Source organism: Protopterus annectens, chromosome 9.part0, assembly GCF_019279795.1.
Source record: "Protopterus annectens isolate FY-2018-M chromosome 9.part0, PAN1.0, whole genome shotgun sequence".
NCBI lineage: Eukaryota > Metazoa > Chordata > Ceratodontiformes > Protopteridae > Protopterus > Protopterus annectens.
Window position 1 is genome coordinate 452,283,383 of NC_056743.1, and position 20,861 is coordinate 452,304,243.

Below are 20,861 nucleotides of genomic sequence, written 5' to 3' on the forward strand. Positions count from 1 at the left end.
CATATTTTGTTCTAACTGTTGCTTCTTTTTCTGCGTACAGATTCCTCAGGAGAAAAATACGATGCCTCAGAATCCTTTTTTTTAAGAACTTGTCATGGTTTGTTATGGCCCACTCAGTCAAAAGCTTTAGAGTTGTGAATAAATCAGAAGTATGTTTTTTTCTGCAACTTCCTTGCTTTCTCCATTATTTAGCAGATGTTGGCAGTTTGATCTGTGTTGCTTCTCTCCCTTCTAAAACCAGCTTGCACATCTGCTAATTCTTAATCCATATATTACTATATTGAATCTACTGTACCTTGCACGACATTGATATTAACAGATTAATCATCAGTTGCAAAAAAATCTAGTGTACTTTTGCTACTTCACCATGGCGAATCATTCCCCTAATATTTTAAAAGATCACTTGAATAATACAATGCCTAATGTTAGACCGTAGAAATATCTGGGAGCTGTCCTCAACCTTTATTTATTATTCTCAGTGCACACAGACAAGGCAATCATTAAAATGCTATCAGAGGATAAGTCTAGAAGATTTAAAATCTTGCTTGGAAGTGTTTGCATAATTATTTTTATACCCCCAGCAGACTCCAAAGAATTTTTCCTCAGGTAGACTGCAAATGTTGGAGGTGAGATAGGGAAGAAAGAGATAATTGGGAACATATTTTTTGGGAGTGTAATGAGTTGGCAGACTTTAAAAATTCCCTGAAAACCACTCTATCAGAAATATGGGGGTGAGCAAATTGGTGTGATGAAGGAAATTATTTTTTGAGCTGTGATGCAGACTCACAATTTCTTGAACATAGTAAGGTCCTTCTGAGTTAAATTCTGGTGGCTGCCAAAAAAGCAATTACTAGAAAATGGAAGTCTAAACCAACTGTAGTAAAAGTAGTGAATATAATAACCAAGATAAAACAGTTGGAAGTGGGATCTTTAGAAAAGGGTGTGAGCAAATTACATAGAAAGAAATGGGAATTACGGGAACAGTATATGCAGAATAATATTTTGGAGGAGGAATGAGGTTTAAGGAAAGGCAGGAACTGAGTGAGATTTTTAATGCTTGACTGGACAATGACCGGAAGGATTATAAGTGATGTATAATGTTTGCAACTGAAAATATGTCAATATGGTTTGTTTTCATTTATATAAATATATAATTGCTTATGTCATAAATGATAATTTAATAAAGATGTTTCTTGTTTAAAAAATACTCTCACAAGTGAAACTTTGCTACAAACTATATTGAAGCTGCTGAATTTGGAGTTCATGGACGTAGCAAAGAGGTCGCAGCAAGGCTGGCCCCACTTGCGAAAAATTTGGTTTGCAATTTCCTGTTTCAGAGACCACTCATGAGGCATAAGAATTGCCCTGCTTAATTTGTCCGCTATCATGTTGGATTTCCCCCGGGATGTGCATTGCAATAAGAAAATGTTGAGAAGATATTGCCCATTGCCATACTCTTAGAGCCTCTCAGCACGGGGGTAAGATCTGGTTCCACCTTGTTTGTTGATGTACCACACCAGGGACATATTGTCTGTTTGTATTGTAGTCATACCTGATGGAAGACAGGTCTAGAATGCCTGCAACACCAGAAGCACTGCTCTCATCTCTAGGACATTGAAGTGCAAGTGGTATTCGTGTTCCATAATGCCCCCCCCCCCCAGTGGTCACTGTAGCTATGGGTTGGGGGAGAACAAATGGTCTGCCTATCATCACCTGCGTGGACTGAAGCCACCATCGTAGGGCCGTCTTGCAAGTTTCCATAATTAAAATCTTGTGTGACATGGGTAACTTCTGCATGGACCACTGAGCAAAGAGTAGCCACTGTAATATTCTCATGTGTAGATGCACCAGTGGGACTAATGTTATTGCAGCTGCCATTGCATCCAGAACCTTGAGGACAAACTTTGCCTGTACCTTCTTCTTCATGAGCAAGATTGATACCTGATGGCGTAGCATTAGTACTCTTTCGTGAAGCAGTTTTGCTACCATGTCTTTTGTGTTTAAGTCTGCGCCTGTAAAGGTAATATGCTGTGAAGGCAACAAGGCAGATTTTTCGAAGTTTATAGTAATTCCTAGTTCCGAACAAAGATGAATGACAGTGTCCCTTGCTTTGGTCAGTAAATGCTCAGTGGTGGTGGTTAGGAGCCAGTCATCTAAGTATGGAAACAGTCGGAATCCTAGATGCCTCAGGTGAGCCGTGACTACTGCCATACATTTGGTAAGCACTGTGGGGGCTGTAGTGAGACCAAAGGTCAGAGCTCTGAACTGGTAATGACTGGCTCCCAGCCGGAAGCGTAGATATCTCCTGGATCGCCTGTCCATCTTTATGTGGTAGTACACATACTGAAGATCTATAGAGCACATCCAATAATCTTTCCCCACAAAAGGGAGTATAGACTGCAGTGTCACCATCTGAAACTTTGATTTCTTTATGGACTTGTTTAGTCTGCTGAGATCCAAAATGGGCCTCCAGTCCTCTTTGGAACTAAAAAGAACCTTGAATAAGTTCTGGATCCGATCTGGTCTGCGGGGACTTCTTGGATGACTCTTTTTCCTTAGCAACCTTTGAATTTCTAGGGTTGCTTGATCCCTTTGACTGGGTGGTATGTCTGGGACAGACTTTGGTGGAAGGGGTGGAAAAGAGAAAGGAATGTTGTATCCCCTGGATATGATTGACCATACCCATTTGTCTTGAGTGATGTCCAGCCAGGCTTTTGGGTACAGTGATAATCTCCCCCCGACTGCATCCAGAGGTGGACAGGTGGGCCTCCTTTCAGGAGCGCTGGAAGAACCTACCAGAGAACGTATCTCTGTCACCCTGATTCTGTGGACCCCCTCTGCCTTGTGGGCGGTGTCTTCCATTGTTATTTCCCCCCTCTGCCCCTAGGGGAAAAAAATCACCACATGCAACCCGGCAAAGCTCTTTTGGACTTCCATAACCCCATTGTCATGCCTTTCTGACCCTTGGGATAAGGTCTGGTAGGGGCAGAAAAAAGTACTTCCACGGCAGACAGAGTTTTGCCATCTTGTTCACACCTGGTAAGAGTCTCTTTCACTTTTGGCCTGAATAAAGATGAGCTGTCAAAAGGGGTGTTGATAAAGTAAGACTTGAAGGGTTCAATGAACTCACAAAGATGCATCCAGGAATGTCTCCTTAGAACTATTCCTGTGCCTGCTGCCCTGCTCGCTCTATTGGCCGCATATGAAATGAGGCACATGGAGAAGTTTATTACATAATTTAAGGTAGCAAGCTGAGAGTTTACCTTGTCAGGTACACCTGCAACTGTAGTAGGGTGAAGGGTATCTCCTAGCTCCTTGAGGAGATCCCTCGGACGTCTAGTAAAGTGGGATAAGTAATTCAGTGACCTAAGGGTAAAGGCCACTGAAGAAAGCATATGCTTCCCATATCTGTCCATCGTACAAGAATCCTTAATCAGTGGATGGACAGATGAAGAGGTTTCAGCTAATTCCTTCTTGGTGTCCACCACCACCACCATAGCATCTACTGGGACACCTTAGTCAGAAATTGCTTGTCCAACAGGGCTGTAATAAATTTGTTGGGCCTCCTCTGAACCAGTTCCACACATTCTGGAGAGCCCCACACCTCAAAAGGCAGAGACACCCAAGAGGTGGAGGGTCGAGATCCGAATGCCTCCAGGTGTACAGACTCATCTTCAGAAGGGGAGAGGGTCTTCCAGCCACCTCTCTGCTTCAAGATCTTTAAGATGCCAGAAAATGAGACATCTTCAGAAAGTGACCATGGGGACCCTACTGAATCCTCTAAGTCTGTATCTGACGTGACACACTCAGGGGAGTCCAGGTGTTTCCTCTTACAAGTTCTCTTCCGAGGGACCTCCTCAGAGGGATACTCTGAGGAGGTTTCAGAAGGGAGTTGCTCACCCATCCTGGGGCATTGGATCTCTACGCTGGGGCTGGAGGGATGGTATGGAGGTAGACACTGGCCCCCTTAGGGGGAAGAGTGACTGGAGCCGAGGGTGGAGCAGTCTGAAGGGATAGCACACTCCTCATCCTCCTGAAGGTACCATGGTCCCGGCCTGAGAGAACCTCCAACTCTGAGAAACCTGGAGACCTCCCCTGCACCAAGGATGATGGCTATGAGGATGATTTGGGCACCGAACTCACCTGCGCCGAAGCCCCGAGTGGAAGAGTCGGATCCGACAAGGGTCTGGTTTGACCCCCCCCCCAGAGCCGACGAGGGAGTGTCAGCTCCCAGATCCCTTGAAAGAAGGCAACACTGATGATAGTCAGAACCAATATACCAGGAGAGGTTTTCGGATCTAAGGGTTCCACCACAAGGACCTCTAGGCACTCCAGCTCCGAACTCATTAGAGTCGAAGGAGGAATTGAAGACAAGGCAGGTTTGGTAGTTGGCTCCACATCTGTCTGGGCTGGTCTTGAGAGAATTTTTGCTAGGGCCGGTGTCCGGAGCAACCTCTTAACCACCCGATCAACATCATCATCTCATAAGCTCCTGGAAGATCGAGAGGAATGGGTGGATAATCTATGGCTACCAGCCACTGACTGCAGAAGAGTTGACTGTTGCACCAAATGGACCTGCTCCGGGGATAGTGAACAGTTCCTATAACACAGGTGGAACCAAGGGAGAATTAGACTTCTTGGACCTGACAGACTTCAGATCCGTAGCTACTTGTTTCTCTGGTCTCTTCATCGGCTCAGAAACCAGAACCGAAGAAGGTGATTTGGTAGAGGACTTATCGGAAGATTTTGAGGCCTGATTCCCTTCAACGACCATCTCAAAAGGTCCCTTCAAAAAGTTTGGTTTTTTGCTCCTGCAGGACCCTAGAGCTAAAGCCGTGACATATGGAACAGGAATCCTGCAGGTGAACGGCTACTAAACAATAAACACAACTAGTGCGCCTGTCTGTCAACAACATTTTTTGTGTGCGCGAGTCACACTTTTTGAATCCAGACTGTTTTGTCTCTTTAGTAGGGTCCTTAGACATGTTGACAATTAGACAAAACTATAGCCAACAGTGCTAAGAGATAAAAAGGACACAATCCTTATACAGTGCAGTAAGCAGCAACAAACACAACAAGAGAGGAGACAGAAAAGATTTTTTTTTTAAACTCGTATAGGGAAAGAAGAAAAGGCGCTAGAGGAGAGGTCTCTAAGTTAAACGAAGATCTCCTCTGACCTGAGGAGATGCCTCTAACTAAAATGGCGAAACCTTCAAAGTTTAGGGAGTAAAAAGGGCATGGGAAGGGAGCCCTCTAATAAAAAACGGGCTAAATAATAGGGGACAAAAAGAATCCTCTAACTCAAACGGATTCTTTTAAGGAGAAAAACTAAATATAGATAGGATAGTAAAGAAAGGCCTGAGAAAAGACGATGGCCCACACAGAAACAGCAAACAACAGAGAAAGAACCAACAGCATGCTCAAATCACTAAAAGAAAGTAAGCTTCTTTAGATAACTTAACAATATCAAAGGTTTGACACGAAATCTCACCAAAGAATTATAAAATAAAACAGACATAGCCTGAGCCAGCGAAAAGCAATCCCGAAGCAGCAAGCGGCAAATGAGATCTGGGTAACTGTCGCTAGGCATCTTGGGATAGGGTGTGGCCTACAGCTAGTGAAAGCTCTCGAGCTTTAGTATGTGGCCAAGTCAGAACCAACGCTCGGTTCTGAACCCAACCATGAAGAATGAAGGCGCGATAAGGACAACATAACATCAAAATTTGTCATTTTTTATTCTCTTCTGGCAGGCATACCTACCACAGTGACTTCCTTTAGACTTTTCAAATGTAACTGGTAAATAGCAGAGGAAAAATGTGAGTTACCACTCTTATTATTGAAAATTATAGTACTGGGTCAATTGTCACCTCACAGTAAGACGCTGTGTGGTTCATCTCTCAGCTAGAATGTCTTCTGCGTGGAGACATGCGTGAATGGGTGTACCTTCGTTGAAGGTTGTGCGCCAGGTCTGACAACTTGGCACGTAAAAATCAGCTGCCAATCATTAGTGGACCAGAGTTCCACTGTGGCGACCCCTAACCGGGAAAAGCCAAAAGACACAACATAGTACTGTGTCAATGTCCTCCTAAAATCAACTCTACACATGAGCGACACAGCATACTTAATGAGGAGAAGTCAGAATGATAGCATTACTCTTGTTAGGTCACATTTTGGCACAGCTATATGAGAGAGGGCATTAACTAAACTTGTCCCAACAACTTGGAATGAAATCTGTAGTGAAAAAAGATTTCAAAAAAACATCAGATGATTTCAAGGCTAAACTGGAAGAACATTTTCAGAAGAATATTGCTTTCACAACATTGATTAAAAAAGCTAGGTATATCTTGGCCATTATCTCCTTGTACTAGTAAATATCAAATTGCTTAGAGGAAAATGGCTAACTTATTTCCCTGTTAAGTACTGTAAATGTTTTTTTTTTTCTGTTTCATACTGATTGCCTGCTGTTTATGATTTTGCATTGTGTTCTTTGGTGTTGTATTCTCCATTGCTGCTCCTCTGAATACCCGGGTTATGGCTGAAAAGGGTCAGCTGCCCAGCCTACTAAATCATTTACCAACTCAAACACTCAGGCAGTCAACAGATACATTTACTGGCAATGCAGGTGGACTAGGCAGATGATGATAGCAAATCCTACAGTGACCATTCTAGAACTGTATACAGTAAGTTAAAATGATAGCAAATTCTACAGTGACAGTTCTGGAACTGTATACATTGAGTTAAATATAATATCTTAAAATCTAAAACCTAGAATATCTTAAAAAAAACACAGATCATCATAGCTTAAAAAAAACCCTAAAGGTTATGCTCCTGTAATAGTCTTGGCTAGTTTCTCATGCCTTCGATCAAATATTTTCTATTCTGCTATCTTCTTGTCTTACTTCTACCAAATGAAAATACCACAGTGGTTTGTAGTTATATAGGTTCATAGGTGTGTACTAGTCTAATGGCCCTGGAGTCTTTACAAGACTAGCCCAAAAACATTGCTCAGAAACCCTGCCACCTGATGTTAGTTCACAGTGCCCCTATCCAGTAGGGCAACTGGAATGAACCCTGGAGTGAACTTTCTGTTACCCATTCACTCATCAAGATTTCTTTTGAAGAGGGCCAGAGAGGTGCCATGCTTTACATGAATGGGAAGCTTATTCAAGAGTATGGGTAGTCTTTGGGAGATGAACCTGTCCCTCCAGTACGTTCTGTTAATTGTGGTAATGAGGTTATGATCTCTAGATCGTGTGGCGCGGGGGGATTAGGATTTCTTTAGGTGTAGCATTTCAAGTCCCAAGGCTGAGTTGGACATGGCTTTTTAAGTCAAGCAGAGATCACCTCTAAGTAGGTGATAAGAGGCTGAGAACGGCTGAAGTTTCATGAGTCTGTCCATGTAGGACATGTGTTTAAGGCCTAGGTTCCTTTTCGTGAGGTACTTTTGTGGCCTCTCCAGCTGTTGTAGGTGTCTGGTCAGGTACATGCCAATTGGGGTACTGTATTTGATGATTGGTCTAATGAGGGATGAGTAGAGAGGGATGATGACCTCTTTCTTCCTGAATGCGAAACCTTTGGTTATAAGATGTGCCACGTAGAAAGAATTTCTGGCCACAGTGGAAGTGTGGTGGTCGAAGGTGAGATGGCTGTCGACCTGGGTGCCTAGATCTCTTATGGCCCCTTTAGTGTTCGGTGGGCTCCCATCAATGTGGTAATTCATGGGAACTGAGTTTTTTCCAAAGGGGATGATAATGCATTTTTTGGTGTTAAGCTTCAGGCCATGGTCCCGACACCAGTCATTGGTCTCAGAGAGGCCCTTTTTATGAATGTCTGCATCACTTGTGGAGTTGCTAATGACTCCTAGCTTGCAGTCATCAGTGAACTTAGTCAGCCAGAGTCCTTCTGTGTTGGCCGGGACTTCTGAGAAGTAGATGCCAAACAGTAGAGTTCCCAGAACCGAGCCCTGTGGGACGTCACTTGTTACTGATCGACAGTCTGACTTGGAATCCGCAACTGTCACTCTGTGGGTCCTGTCTGTGAGCCAATTTGCAACCCACCTAGTGATGTAAGGATTGATGCCCAGTTTGGATTGTTTGATACCATTCCCCTGAGTGAGGAATGGTATCAAAGGCCTTGGCCAGGTCAAGGTAGGCTGTATACACTGCCTTACCCTTATCCAAAGCCTTGGTGATTGCCTTGAAGAAGTCAACTTGGTTCAGCAGGCAGGATCTCCCCTTGACAAAGCCAAACTGTGTTGGGTCAAGAGTTTGGAAATTTTATATATCTTTGTTAAGCAGGTCCATGATGATGCGCTCCATAGGTTTGCATACCAGACTCGTCAGGCTAATGGGGCGATAGTTCCCAGGGTGTGTAGTTGCGCCCCCTTTATGGAGTGGGATGACTGTAGCAGCGCGCCATTCACTAGAGACATAGCCTGAGGTAAGGCTGTGATTGAACAGGGCACACAGATGTGGTGCCAGTTCATTTTGTAGCCCATGTAGGATGCAGCCAGGGATATTATCAGGTCCCATGGATGCTGTATTCTTAGCTTTGGACAATGCAGCTTTTACCTGTGCAGCAGAAATGGTGGGTAAAAGGCATTCTTCTGATATTGTGATAGGGCCCTTGGGGGGGAAAGGGGTAAAGTTGGCACTGGATCTGTCGGCCAGTTTGTTGTCTATATCTGCTGGCTCAGTATAGGAGGTGCCATTGTGCAACAACTCAGAGCAAATCAGGCTATCGCCTATGAGGTTTTTGATATAGCTATAAAAGGCTTTGTGGTTGTTTTCAGCCACAATTCTGCCTTCATGGCTGGCTTTAGAGGATTTGATAAGGTATCTCAGCTTTTTTCTGAGACTGATAAGGGAGGTTTTCCAGTCTTGTTACTTAATTTTTTCTGCAACAGTTTCTCCCTTCTGTTATAGAGTTTATTGATGGCTGGGGACCACCAGATTGTCTTCCTTTTTTTTGGAGGAGAGGCGTCTTAGTTCTATTTGGTATGGCAAGGTCCATGCATTTGTGTACATGCTCGTAAAGTGCATTGGCATATGATTCGGCAGTCATGCAGCTATTATCCATTGGCATGGGTGCCGAGAAGTTAGCCACCTCTGTTTTTAGGAGCCCAAAGTCGGCTTTAGAGAAGTTTTTCAGGGTGGTCACCTTAGCGGGGGGTGTAGGTGAGATGGAGATTTCCATGGTGAGCCGTTTGGGGTCAGATTTAACCAGGGAGGAATTGACTATAGGTGTGGAGCAGTGGTCTCCCATGTTGGTGATAACCAAGTCGAGGATGTTGCTTCCTCTAGTGGGGGTCATAATGAGCTGGTCCAGGGCATTGGAACTGATAAATTCCAGAAAGCGTTGGGCCTGTACATTGGTACTTGAATAGTTTTCCCAGTTGATGTAAGGGTAGTTGAAGTCACCCATTATGTGAGTATTGGGATGGACCTTGATAGAGTCCAGGGTGCTTAGGAAGTTGGAGTGAGTCTTGGGACATGTTTGGGGTTCTGTAGCAGGCTATGACTTGTATCGCCTGTTACCCAGTGTTAGTTGTACCTGAAGTATCTCAGATGCATTATGCTGGGCTACCAGTCTATAGGTGTGCATATCGTTTAAGAATATGGAGACACCACCACTTTTGGAGCTTCCAGAAGTATTCTGGGGCCAAAAGGTATGGAATAAGTTGTAGCCTGGAAGCTCAGGGGTGCTTTCTGCCGCTTTAAACCAGGTCTCAGTTACAGCACAGATGTTGACATTCTCTATTTTGAGGAGAGCTTTGAGTGAGTGCATCTTGAGATTTAGACTTCTAGCATTGAACAGTATGATCCTTAGATTGCATTTGTTTGTAGCTGTTATGATGGAATTTTTGTCTTTGGAACACTGCCTATAAAAAGGCACTATAGGGGTGGGAAGAGCCTTAGCCAGTATCCGGAATCTCAGGGGTGATAGATGCAGGCCATCTCTGTCAAAGCATCAAGGTCTGTCAATCATGTCGTCCCAGACAGACAGATACTGGATCCCCTTAGAATGAAACCAGAAACTTAGCCAATTGTTGAAATCAATCATTTTCTGCTCATACTGTGGTATCATTCTGGGTGACAGTAGAATACTGCTCAGGGCTTATGTCATACCTGCCAGGGCACATAATCCAAAAGTTCCATCACATCTGTTTTCATGTAGTCCAGGGAGGTACGTCTCAGATCATTCACACCCACATGGACAATGATTGAGTCATATTTGTACTTGTGGAGTGACCTGAGTGCATGTGTTATGTGGCGAATCCTGGCACCTGATAAACAACTGAGTGTCACCTTCTCATTGTTTAACCTAGTGAGTGGGACATCAGTGTGCCTCACAATTGAGTCTCCTATGATTAGTACATTGGGCAAAGTGTTTTGCCTTAAGAGCTTTGGTTGAGGGGCACACTGTGGTGATGAGCTATGTATTCTGGGGTTGGCATTGTGTAGTGGTGGTCGAGTGCATTTCTGTCGCGGGGGTCTCTGTGGTTTGGGTAAATTTTTATTGACAGCCTCAGCGAAGGTGGGTGTATGATTTGTGTTTCTATGCGTGTCTAATGAGTTTCATGTTACTGTCTGTAGTAAGGCTTAAGAAATTTAATGTTTCCTGTTTTACATTCTCTTTTTTGTAAATTGTGATTGTTGGCAACTGACAAACTTTTTGTATATTGTTTGTAAATCTTTTAAACATTTTTGTAATCTTTTTGTACTATTGTTATGGAGCTTATCTCCCCGGGTCTCTGCTGAAAATGGGCTATTTGCCTAGCTGGACTCTATCTTGTTAACAAATGTAAAATAAAAAAATAAATACTGGAAGTGGAGGGACAGTCTAGAATACTGACAGTGCTAGATAGAAGGCATATCAGGGTATGCAGAAAGGCAGTGATGTAGAACACAGTGGTACACTAGAGACTGCATGCAGACTGACCTGTATAGAGAAGGTAAAGACTGGATGCAGGTAATGACAGTGTTAATAATCATACTGCAGATTACATAGTGGTCATGTAGTAGCAAGGCAAATACTCATTGTGCAGGGGCTGTACACAGACCAGGGAGGCAGCTGCTGGTACTGCAGGGGTTAAACTAATGAATGGCACTTGTCAGTAATATGGTCAGTATGTAATGACTTAGATACTGGAAGTCATGGGATTGTATGCAGATGTTCTGGTAGATGCTGATAATGAAGAAATGGTAACTGGTAGCAAAGCAGGAACTGTTTATCCAGGGCATAATGCAGCCACACAGGAAGATAATAGGAACATACGGCTGTAGGGGGCATGAAAATATAAATATGGACTAGTCTGTGTAAAGATAAAGTGCCATCAGGTAGTATAGGGTCTCTTTATGTGCAGTTGTATGCTGAAAGTGAGTTACTTGCTGTGTAGGACTTCATGAAGACAGAATCAGTCACTGATCAAAACTTCTGAAAGAAAAATGAAAGTACACACCTCTTGGCGCCTGGCATGAATTTTTCCCAGTCCTGAATGCCTTTTGCCACTTTTAGTTTTAAAAGCAGCCACTGACACTGGGATAGTTATATACTGTGAAATATATATTGCTGGTGCAAGTATCATTTATAAGTAGCTGTACTGAATTACTGTGTAAGGTTAACTACTGTATGCTTCAGTTAGTAAACACTGAGTATATAATACTGAAAGCAGAAAGTACTGATTCTGTATAATGCTGAGAGATTTAAATCCCAAAGCTCAAATACTCTGAAAACTGAGTAGCAAAATAAAATGTAAAAATTGAATCCCGAGGATGAAATAACAAGTGACTAATTCAATGATGTGCCTATATGCAGGGTTAGTTCAAATATCTCACTAGACTAACAAATACCTGTTTCTTTCAAATTGCATTTCTGACATTAACTAAAACCACTTATATATACAAAGATGTGTCTGGAGTGTTTCTGCCCGGGCCTCTGCTGAAAATTAGCTTGTTCCAAGTCAGACTTTCCCGGTAAACAAATGTTTAATAAATAAATAAAATAATAAATAAAATATTTTGTTGACCAAGTTAGTCATGCAATGCTTTGTCCTCTTTTCAGGGAACATCCATGGGGGTATTCGTAGAGACTAGGGGGAATTGGATTAAGGTACCAGGGAAAGCTTTTTTGATAAATCTGTGGGATCTTTTTCATCCTTCTGAGCTATAACCAACTCAAGCAGATAGTCTTCCAAAGTTTTTGGGTTGGAAAAAAATCATACATTCTAAATACGTAAACATTATACTTAATTCACTTGTGCGTGGTTTTTGAGCTTGTAGGCCACTCGTGTGAAAAATATTCTTTATTGTCCACTAGGATCGCTGAATGATTGAAAACTGTATTCGCTGTGTGCAGAAAAAAACATTTTATAAGCTTTTTATCAGGTTCAATGTATGTTTGATTATTTGAACAGTTTGATTATCAGAAATATGCTAGGTCTCAGTTATCGACTGTATATCTATTTCTGCAATGTCTGCATCTATATCTATATCTGTGTTTATATCTATATTTATACAGAGCTAAGGAGAGTGAAAAAAGAGGAAGAAAAGAGAGAGACAGACAGTCATATGGAGATAGAGGTGCTACCCTAGCAGGAGCTGTTCAGGAAATTACTATTTTTAATTATGTGTATAAAAACTGACAAAACTGACACTAGCTTTATACGTGTTTCTAGGGTACGATATCACACATTTTGGGGCAAATCACTCATTTTAACTCTCAGAGAAAAACTCTGGAGAGAAGTTCATAAAATATTAATTTATGCTGCTTTGTATTTCAGAAACTTTACAAAGATTAATGCACTTTGTTCCTGCTTGCCATACCCACATACTGATTTATGTATTATGATGCATTTCCTCATGTCTTGCACATGTCATCACAAATCATGATGAAAAAATTGAGAGGCATGAATTCCTGACAAGATAAGAGTGACAAAGAAGTAAATGCTGTGGATTTTGTACTAGCAGCACAGTCACAATTTGCAGAGACTTTTATACTACGGAAATGTGTAAAAACTGTTTTAGATGCTGGGTGTTTAGGAACAGTATTTGGACAGGCACTGAATGATAATGTACTGGAGTTTCATAAAAAACTAGGTGTTCACATTTAAAGCAGCTGTTATCCCAGAGTTGCAGATAATAACTATAGTGTCGTGTCATGATGGGGAATGATTGCTAACTACCAAAGATTTCAGTACACGTCCTGTAGTGATTTACAGATAGTTACTTAATATCTACTTGGACAGCTACCAGTGATTTGTAGATATAACGCAGGCTTTTAACTGTATGCACATGGCATTATGCCCAATAGAGGCATCTTTTCTCCCAGGTAACAGTCACCTACTATTAGTTATAAGATAGACATTTTAATCGGACTTACCTGTAGTGCTCTGGCTGTATTAAATCTGGCAGGTTTTATCTGCAGTGTCAGGGTTATATCTCTGGTACACTATTGATTTCTTTTCTGCATTATAGCTGCCTTTGGAAAGCCTGAATCAGCAGCTTTCAGTGTGAGAGACTGAGGCCTGCTGTGATTGGTTGGTTTTATAGCCTGGCATGCTACCCGTCACCTGCCTGAATGTCACATTCTGCAGTCATCAGAATCACATAATAAAGAATTGGGGGGGGGGGGGATCTTTAAGTGAGCATATGCAGGCATGCTCACATGGAGTCTGTCCCATTTTCACATTCAGAACACAAGATATGGAGGCCTAAGTCCGAAGCACAAAAGGCAAAATGGCTCGGTAATACATTTCTGCACAGACAAAGGTCTGCACGTTGCATGGACATTTACTTTTACTGCAGGGATGAGCCTAGAATGCTAATTATGCCCATAACAATAGAAGAATTCCCTGCTTAAATAGTCCTGCCAATCTGCAGGCTTCCAGTTTTTGCTATTGGGTCTAACCTTTGGGCTGAGAGCGTTTAAATGAAGAATGATGAGGAAAAAAGGAATGAAATGAATCACAGCATTGCCAAGTTTTCTTGGTGGTGGATAGTGCTCTGAGAAGAGCGAGTGGTTATTCATATTCACATTTCCCCTGGGAAGCAGTTCATAGCATTTTATTTCTTTTTGCAAGCACAGCCAGTTGTAAAAAGTTGTCCCCTTCCCCCACCAGTACAGAAATGAAGGGTACTGCAGTGTAACATGATGACGGTTCTGTGCAGTTTTTAGATAAGAATTTTTCAGACGTTTCTAGGTGCACTGTGTACTCACTTTCTAAACGGTGTATTTACAATGCTTGCCTGAATCCTGCTTAATACAATGAAAAATGTATGTATTTATGTTTAGCTTAATGATATTACCATATTAAAGTTACAGCAGGTCCTTGGGAATACATCCTGTTGACCAGCGAATTTGTGCTATAGAACTGTAACTTTGTTTCAAGCTTGCCCCAATACCCACTGGCTGTAGTTACATACGGTTGTCTCATTAACTTAGCTATCCTCAGTATACGGCATTACTTCGTCTCCTGCATTGAGTTCATCTTTAGTCCTTCATTCCTGAAGAAACCTCATCCGGATGCATATTTCTTACTTCTCCATTTATCGCTATATTTTAGTGTCTCCTCTATTTACAAGACACTGTAAAGGGAAGCCCTGCTGAATGTCACTGGATAGTTGACCTACACTCACAAATGTCGAACCTAAAAACTCGCCAGCAACCTGTCATGGACAGCAGACTCAGAAAAGGGCAAGAAAGTCAGAAGAGGTTCTTCCTCATTTTCTCCCTCATCTTCAAGATTGTGCAGTAGCTAAACGCACATGCATGCACTTACACACACACCTGGCTACCAGAGGGACAAAATATCATTTAAAAGGCAACATTTTTAAGTATATCTGTTAAAAAATGGCAGCTATGCAACCCTAATCAAGGAGCCACACAATCAATGAAGAATGAAAAAAAACTGCCTCTATATGAATGATTTATCAGTATATTACTATTTTAAAGCTTTTTTATGTTATGTTGCCTTCTTTTTTCAGTGCAGTATATATTTACACACACACACACACACACACACACACACACACACACACACACACACACACACACACACACACCCCTACCTGGTCACTAAAATACCAGTTAGACAGTTATTTTAGCAAAATCTCAAAAACTGTTGGAAACATACAATGTAGAAACTCTAATTAAGATACACAATCACTAAAAGTAAAAAAAAATGTCACCTTTAAAATTCTGCTATGTGAATGATTTATCTGTATATTACTGTTTAAAGCTTTTTATGTTTTCATGCTTTCTTCTTTCAGTGTAGTGTAAGTTTACACACACACACACACACACCTACCTGGTCACTAAGCTACCAATTAGAAGACAATTATTTTATCAATATCTAGTTGGAGACACACACAACCTAGCAATGCTAATTAAGATACAGAATCACTAAAAGTAAAAAAAAAAATGTTCCTTTAAAATTATTGCTATCTGAAAGATTTGTCTGTATATGACTGTGTAAGTCTGAAAATTATTTCTTTATCATGTCTGCTTCTCTCAGTGCATAGAAAAATAAATGTTATATTACAGGGCAGTACCGATAATAATTAGGTAAACAGAATAACAGTTATGGAAAAAAAAGCTGACATTTACATGACAACCTTTGCTCTGTACACTACTGTGTTTTATTAAATATGTATTCTTCGTGCCTAAAATCATATATCCGACAGGAAAAAAAAACATGATGACTGTAGCAAATTTGCTCCTTTCACTTCACTCTCTTTTCCTTTCCAGTTCTCTAAATATTTAAATCATATGGAAGAGACAAATCAAACTTATCCAACAGAAGGATCATTTATTTTAGTCTAGGTTAAGCTAATTCCAAATGTCCACTAGAGAGTACAATAAAAGTTGCAGGTTTAAGCAAAAATGTAGAAAACTGGGAACAGGGTTAAGTGGTGATCCAAAATCACTGTGACCTATAAACACAGTCACATTCCTAGACATGTTATCAGTGGCAGGTGATGACTTGAAAGCAAAGGGAGACTGCTGGAAAGTTTACTACCATTTAAGATGACCAAAATGGTGCATAGGTGCCAACAAACAGCATCAGTGATGATACAGGCAAGACTCAACTGTAATAATTGTCAAGAAAATTATTGAATTAAGCCATTGGGCTCAAGAAGCTGTGGGTGCATCGTAGATCTTTTTTCTAAACTTTCCATTCAGTGGTAGTCTGAACAAAAATCATGAGTAACAAAAGAAGTTCAATCTTATTTTTTCTTTTAAGGATGAAATAAGTGGTATCCAGTGCTTAGTTTTCAAAGCTGATAAAACATTTATTTCAAATAAACTGAGAAGGCAAACTCTGTGAATTATATTTAGTAATAGTAAAGTTTGAAAAAGAGCAAGAGATATATTGTCGACAGTTGCCTTGGTTATCACCTCAAACAGAACAGAGAGTTGTGAGAGTTTAATGACAGTGTACTTCTTGGGTGTCTCACTGATCAAATGAACAAATAAATATATAAATAGGCACAAAAATGAACTGCAGCTCACTGTTGTCAAAAACAAACAGTGATATACACTACAACCCCTCACATTTGCATGTAGACAAGTGAGTGCACAAAGATATGGACATATTCCAATGCACACAGATGTGCCCACTACTCACAATCACTTTATTGACTCTATACAATCAGGTGGCTGTTTTCCAGTACATATTGGTAACGGTAATGTTATTTAAGCTCAGTGTTAGAAAAATATGGTGCAATCCCTCCACACACACATACCCACCAATTTCTACCACTGTACTGACTGTGTACAACTCAGATGTTTGACAGTGATCAAACGAATGAATGGAAAATACATAAATAATGTCTTGGTAATGAATTTTAGCCAGTTGGTGTTAGATGTATACAGTGTAACCCAGTGCATCCCCTTCCACGCACACCTTGGTTGAGTAAGGTTGTACTAGATTTTTTTTGGGATGGACATCTATCAGGTTGATGTACAATGGCATGAGCAATAGTAAGTTGGTTCAGTGACAGCAGATTTGGATATTCAAGCCATTTTAGTTGTTTCAGGGCTGTGCAGTGGGTGTTCTGTTGGGGAGGTTAGTAGCAAATTTAGCAGTTTTGTAGTAGCAGGCCTCTAATTTGGTTTGGTCAGTTTTTCTAAAGTTAGTGAAGATGGAAAGCATACAGTATAGTGGATAGAAGACTGCCTTGTGGTTGGAGTAAGAAATGGTTTGGCTCTATACAGTGAGCCTAGTTTAGTGTGGATCTTTTTAATGGTAAGGGCTATGTGCTTAGCATATTTCAGTGAATTGTCAATTGTGACACATAGTAACATTGTATTGTTGACTGGTTCAATTTTAGTATTAGAGAAAAGGATGTAAAAGGAGGATGGGAGCACTGGAGTTCTGTTGTTTGTGAACAGCATGAGTTTTGTCTTGTTTGGGTTTAGTATGAGTTAGTTTTCTGTAAGGTATTGTTCTATGGCAGTGAAGGTTGTTTGGGTTCTATGCAAGAGTTCTAAGAGGGAGGGTGCTGTGCAGATGACGGTGGAGTCATTAGCATATTACACTACTGTGGCCTGGTTGGATACAGTACTAAGTTTATTGGTGAAAATGGAGAAGTGGCCCAAGAATTGAGCCTTGTGGGACACCTACTGAGACAGGTAGCAGAGTTCAGATATCTTGCCACTTTACTGCTTGATGACGTTCAGACAGATAGCTGTGAAACCATGTGATTGCTGATTGGAAGAGGTTAATGGAAGATAATTCACAGAATAGTATTTCATGGGAAACTTGTGTCAAAAGCTTTTGAACATATCAAGGAAAATGGATGATACGAGTTTGCCACGGTTTCTGTGCTGGTTGATCGAAATTGTGAAGCTTAGGAGAGTGGTTGTGGTGTTGTGCATAGGTCTAAAACCATGTTGGGTGCTGGAGAGAATGTTATTTTATAGTTAATAGGTCATTAGTTGCGAATGGATGCATTTTTCAAGAATTTTGCTTATTGGGGGGAGGATGGCAATTAGTCTATAATTTAATAATTCAGTGGATGTACTTCCTTAATTCAAGAGAATGATGTGGGAGATCTTCCGAAGTTTATGGATATGTTGTTCAGAGATGAAATGGTTAATGAGTAGGGAGACTGGGTATGAGAATTAATCTGCTGCTAATTTTATAAATTTGTTGGGCAGATGATCTGCTGCAATTGTGGGTTTTAGTTGATGAAGGAGTTTATTTATCCTGGTCTGTACGGGCTGAAATGAGAAAGTAGTTGGCTGAGGGGTAGAAATCTTGGGAACAGTTTGGGGAGAGTTGTTGTTGTTTATCAGGGACTGTATGGAGTTTATGAAGTGTGAGATAAATTAGGCTGCTGTATTCTTAGTAGGGATAGGGAAGCTGGGGAAGGAGTGGTGGTCTGACCTGGATTTAGGAGTTGTTTTATGCTGGCCCAGAATTTCTGAGGGTTGTTTTGATGTTTTTGTTGGATTAATGTATAATAAGACTTTCTGTCATTTCGAGTGTGTTTTTTAGCTAAGTTTTTCAGTTGGCAATAACTTTGGAGGGAAGTTTGGGTTTTAAATGCTTGATAGTGTAATCAGGTTCTATCTCTCTGTTTCATTATTTATATAGTGTCTTTGGTTAACCATTGATTTGGTTTAGCTTTGATATGCATTTTTCTAAGACGGGACAGAGAGATAAGAGTATTTAGGAATACATTATTAAAGTACTAGACAACATCATCTAACTGAAGGTGTTTTAGGTGGAGCCAGTTGTGCTGTTTTAGAGGGAGTTGAAGGTTTTGGTGGAGAAGCATCTTTTTCTGCGGATATGTTTATATATAACATTTTTGGCTTAGCATATTTTTTGTCTGAGGAGATAGCTGGGCATGTGGTCACTAAGGGATTCTGGGAGGCAGCCAAATTGATTACATATTTCTGGCTGGTTGGTGAGTATCCAGTCAAGTATAGAATGTTTATTACTGTGTTTGTCAATTTTGGTTGGTATGCAGATTAATTGTGAGAACCCAAAGAGGTTGGTAAAGTTTGTACGGTCGCTTGAGTTACAGGTGGCCCAGTCTAGGTTGAAGTCACCTAAAATTAGTGTTTCCTGATTATATGTGGATGAGGCCCAGCTAAATAGGTTTTCAATTGTGAGGGTATTGTTGCCAGGGAGAATGTAGGCGGCTATGATTATAATGCTCTTATTTGTGTTCAGGTAGAGGCATGTGACTAATATCTCAGAGTCAGAGGACAGTGGTGGGTTGATATCTAGGTGTTATAGGCTAAGGGTATTTTTATATATAATAGCTATGCCACAACCACATTTGTGTGGCCTGTCAAATATATGGATATTATATCCTTGTGGTAAGAATTCACTATCTTTAGTATGATTCTTTAACCAGGTTTCAATTAAGACTGCTATGGTAAGGAGTATAGTGAGAGAGTGGCTTGAAATTTTGTTATTTTGTTTAGAAGACTTCTAAGGTTCATGTTAATAATTAGCAAGAGTTATAAGTTTGAATGAGGGAGTTTTGCATGACAGAATTACATTGTGGGAGTGGTGCCTGATGCTGGAGTCTGGATGTATATCTCCACTTATGCTAAGTAGGGATACATCGAATAGAAATAGGTGAGAGAGTTTGGGTAGTAGCTTGGTGTATTTGCATTGTAGGTGTGGGTTTTTCTGTGTGGTAATGTATTTTAGTGTGGAATGCAGGATATGTGAGTTATTGGACAGATGTGGTGATTTGCTGATGTAAGTGTGCAGGTTTGGTGGGTGCATGCACATAGATGACATGAAAATTATGGAAGGAGGTAATTATGTAGGTAGATGTGAGTAGAGTGGTTAAGAGTGTGAGTAGCAGGAGTATGTTGTGTGGGCTAAGATTGGGATAGCTATGAGAAGTATGTTTTGAGAGCTGAGATTATGTGAATTAAAGTAAATGGAACAACTAGGGTAGTGGGTGTGGGAAGAGAGAGAGAATAGAAGGAGGGATGCAGAGATTGGAATGGTTTGGGAGGTCTGATTGGTCCAAGGGAAAAATTGTGGTGGAGAGAAGAGAAGTAGAGGTGGGTCAGTTTATTAGACTGGCTTGGGATGGGATTGTTTGATGGGACAAGGGGATATGCTAACTAGGCATAAATGTAGTGAAAGCAAGGGTGAGTGGGAATAGAGGTAGGGTAGGGGAGTAGAGTGAGTCCAAGTGTAGCAAGGGCGAACACAGCGGGTTGGACCGGGTTGCGGTCACGGTAGACTAAACAAAAAGCAATCAGTTAGTATAGACGTATTTGCTGAGAGTTATTTTAGCTATCTTTGTAACATACAGCAGAAGAGTAAGTAGTGATGGTAAAGAGGTGATTATCTAAGGGCGAGAGAGAAGTGTGAGCAGTGGTGGGGAAAGACAGCTGCTAACCAGTGCCAGTAGAGAAACTGAGAACAGGTGAGAGAAAAATACAGAAAGGGCAGAGAGACAAAAGGAGGTTAGGTGGTATGCTTACAGCCGTATGTGGCATGCTGTCTGAGGTACCTACAAATATTATTCTCAAGAATGGTAACCAGATTAGAACATGTACACGGAAGCAGTGTCCATGATCCTTCAAGTGTTTCTGAGATCTTAGACTGAAGAAGATATGCACTGGACCAGCTGCATAATTTTGAGTGCAAAGTCATGTAGCATTCACTGTGGCATGATAGATAGCTCATCTGTAACCATTTCCAAACAATCTGGCCTTAATGAACAAAACACTCTTGGTGATGGCTATGGGAGACCACTATTTGATAGAGGTAATGGCTGTGCACTCAGAGTTTGTCAGGACATACTTTGGTATCACAATGTTTGATGGCTTTCTTTTGCCACCTTCACAGCACATTCCCCACCATCTTCTTTGAG

At 41.1% G+C, this 20,861-nt stretch overlaps 1 long non-coding RNA gene across 1 annotated transcript in view; it reads right to left on the minus strand.

Annotated features, from left to right (window-relative positions):
• The window catches only part of LOC122811264, a 422,081-nt gene extending 408,572 nt beyond the window's left edge, over positions 1–13,509 (minus strand). The window contains exon 1 of the long non-coding RNA XR_006366232.1: positions 13,381–13,509. This is a non-coding gene — a long non-coding RNA (uncharacterized LOC122811264). The remainder of the gene's footprint in view (positions 1–13,380) is intronic.
• Between the last annotated feature and the right edge of the window lie 7,352 nt (positions 13,510–20,861).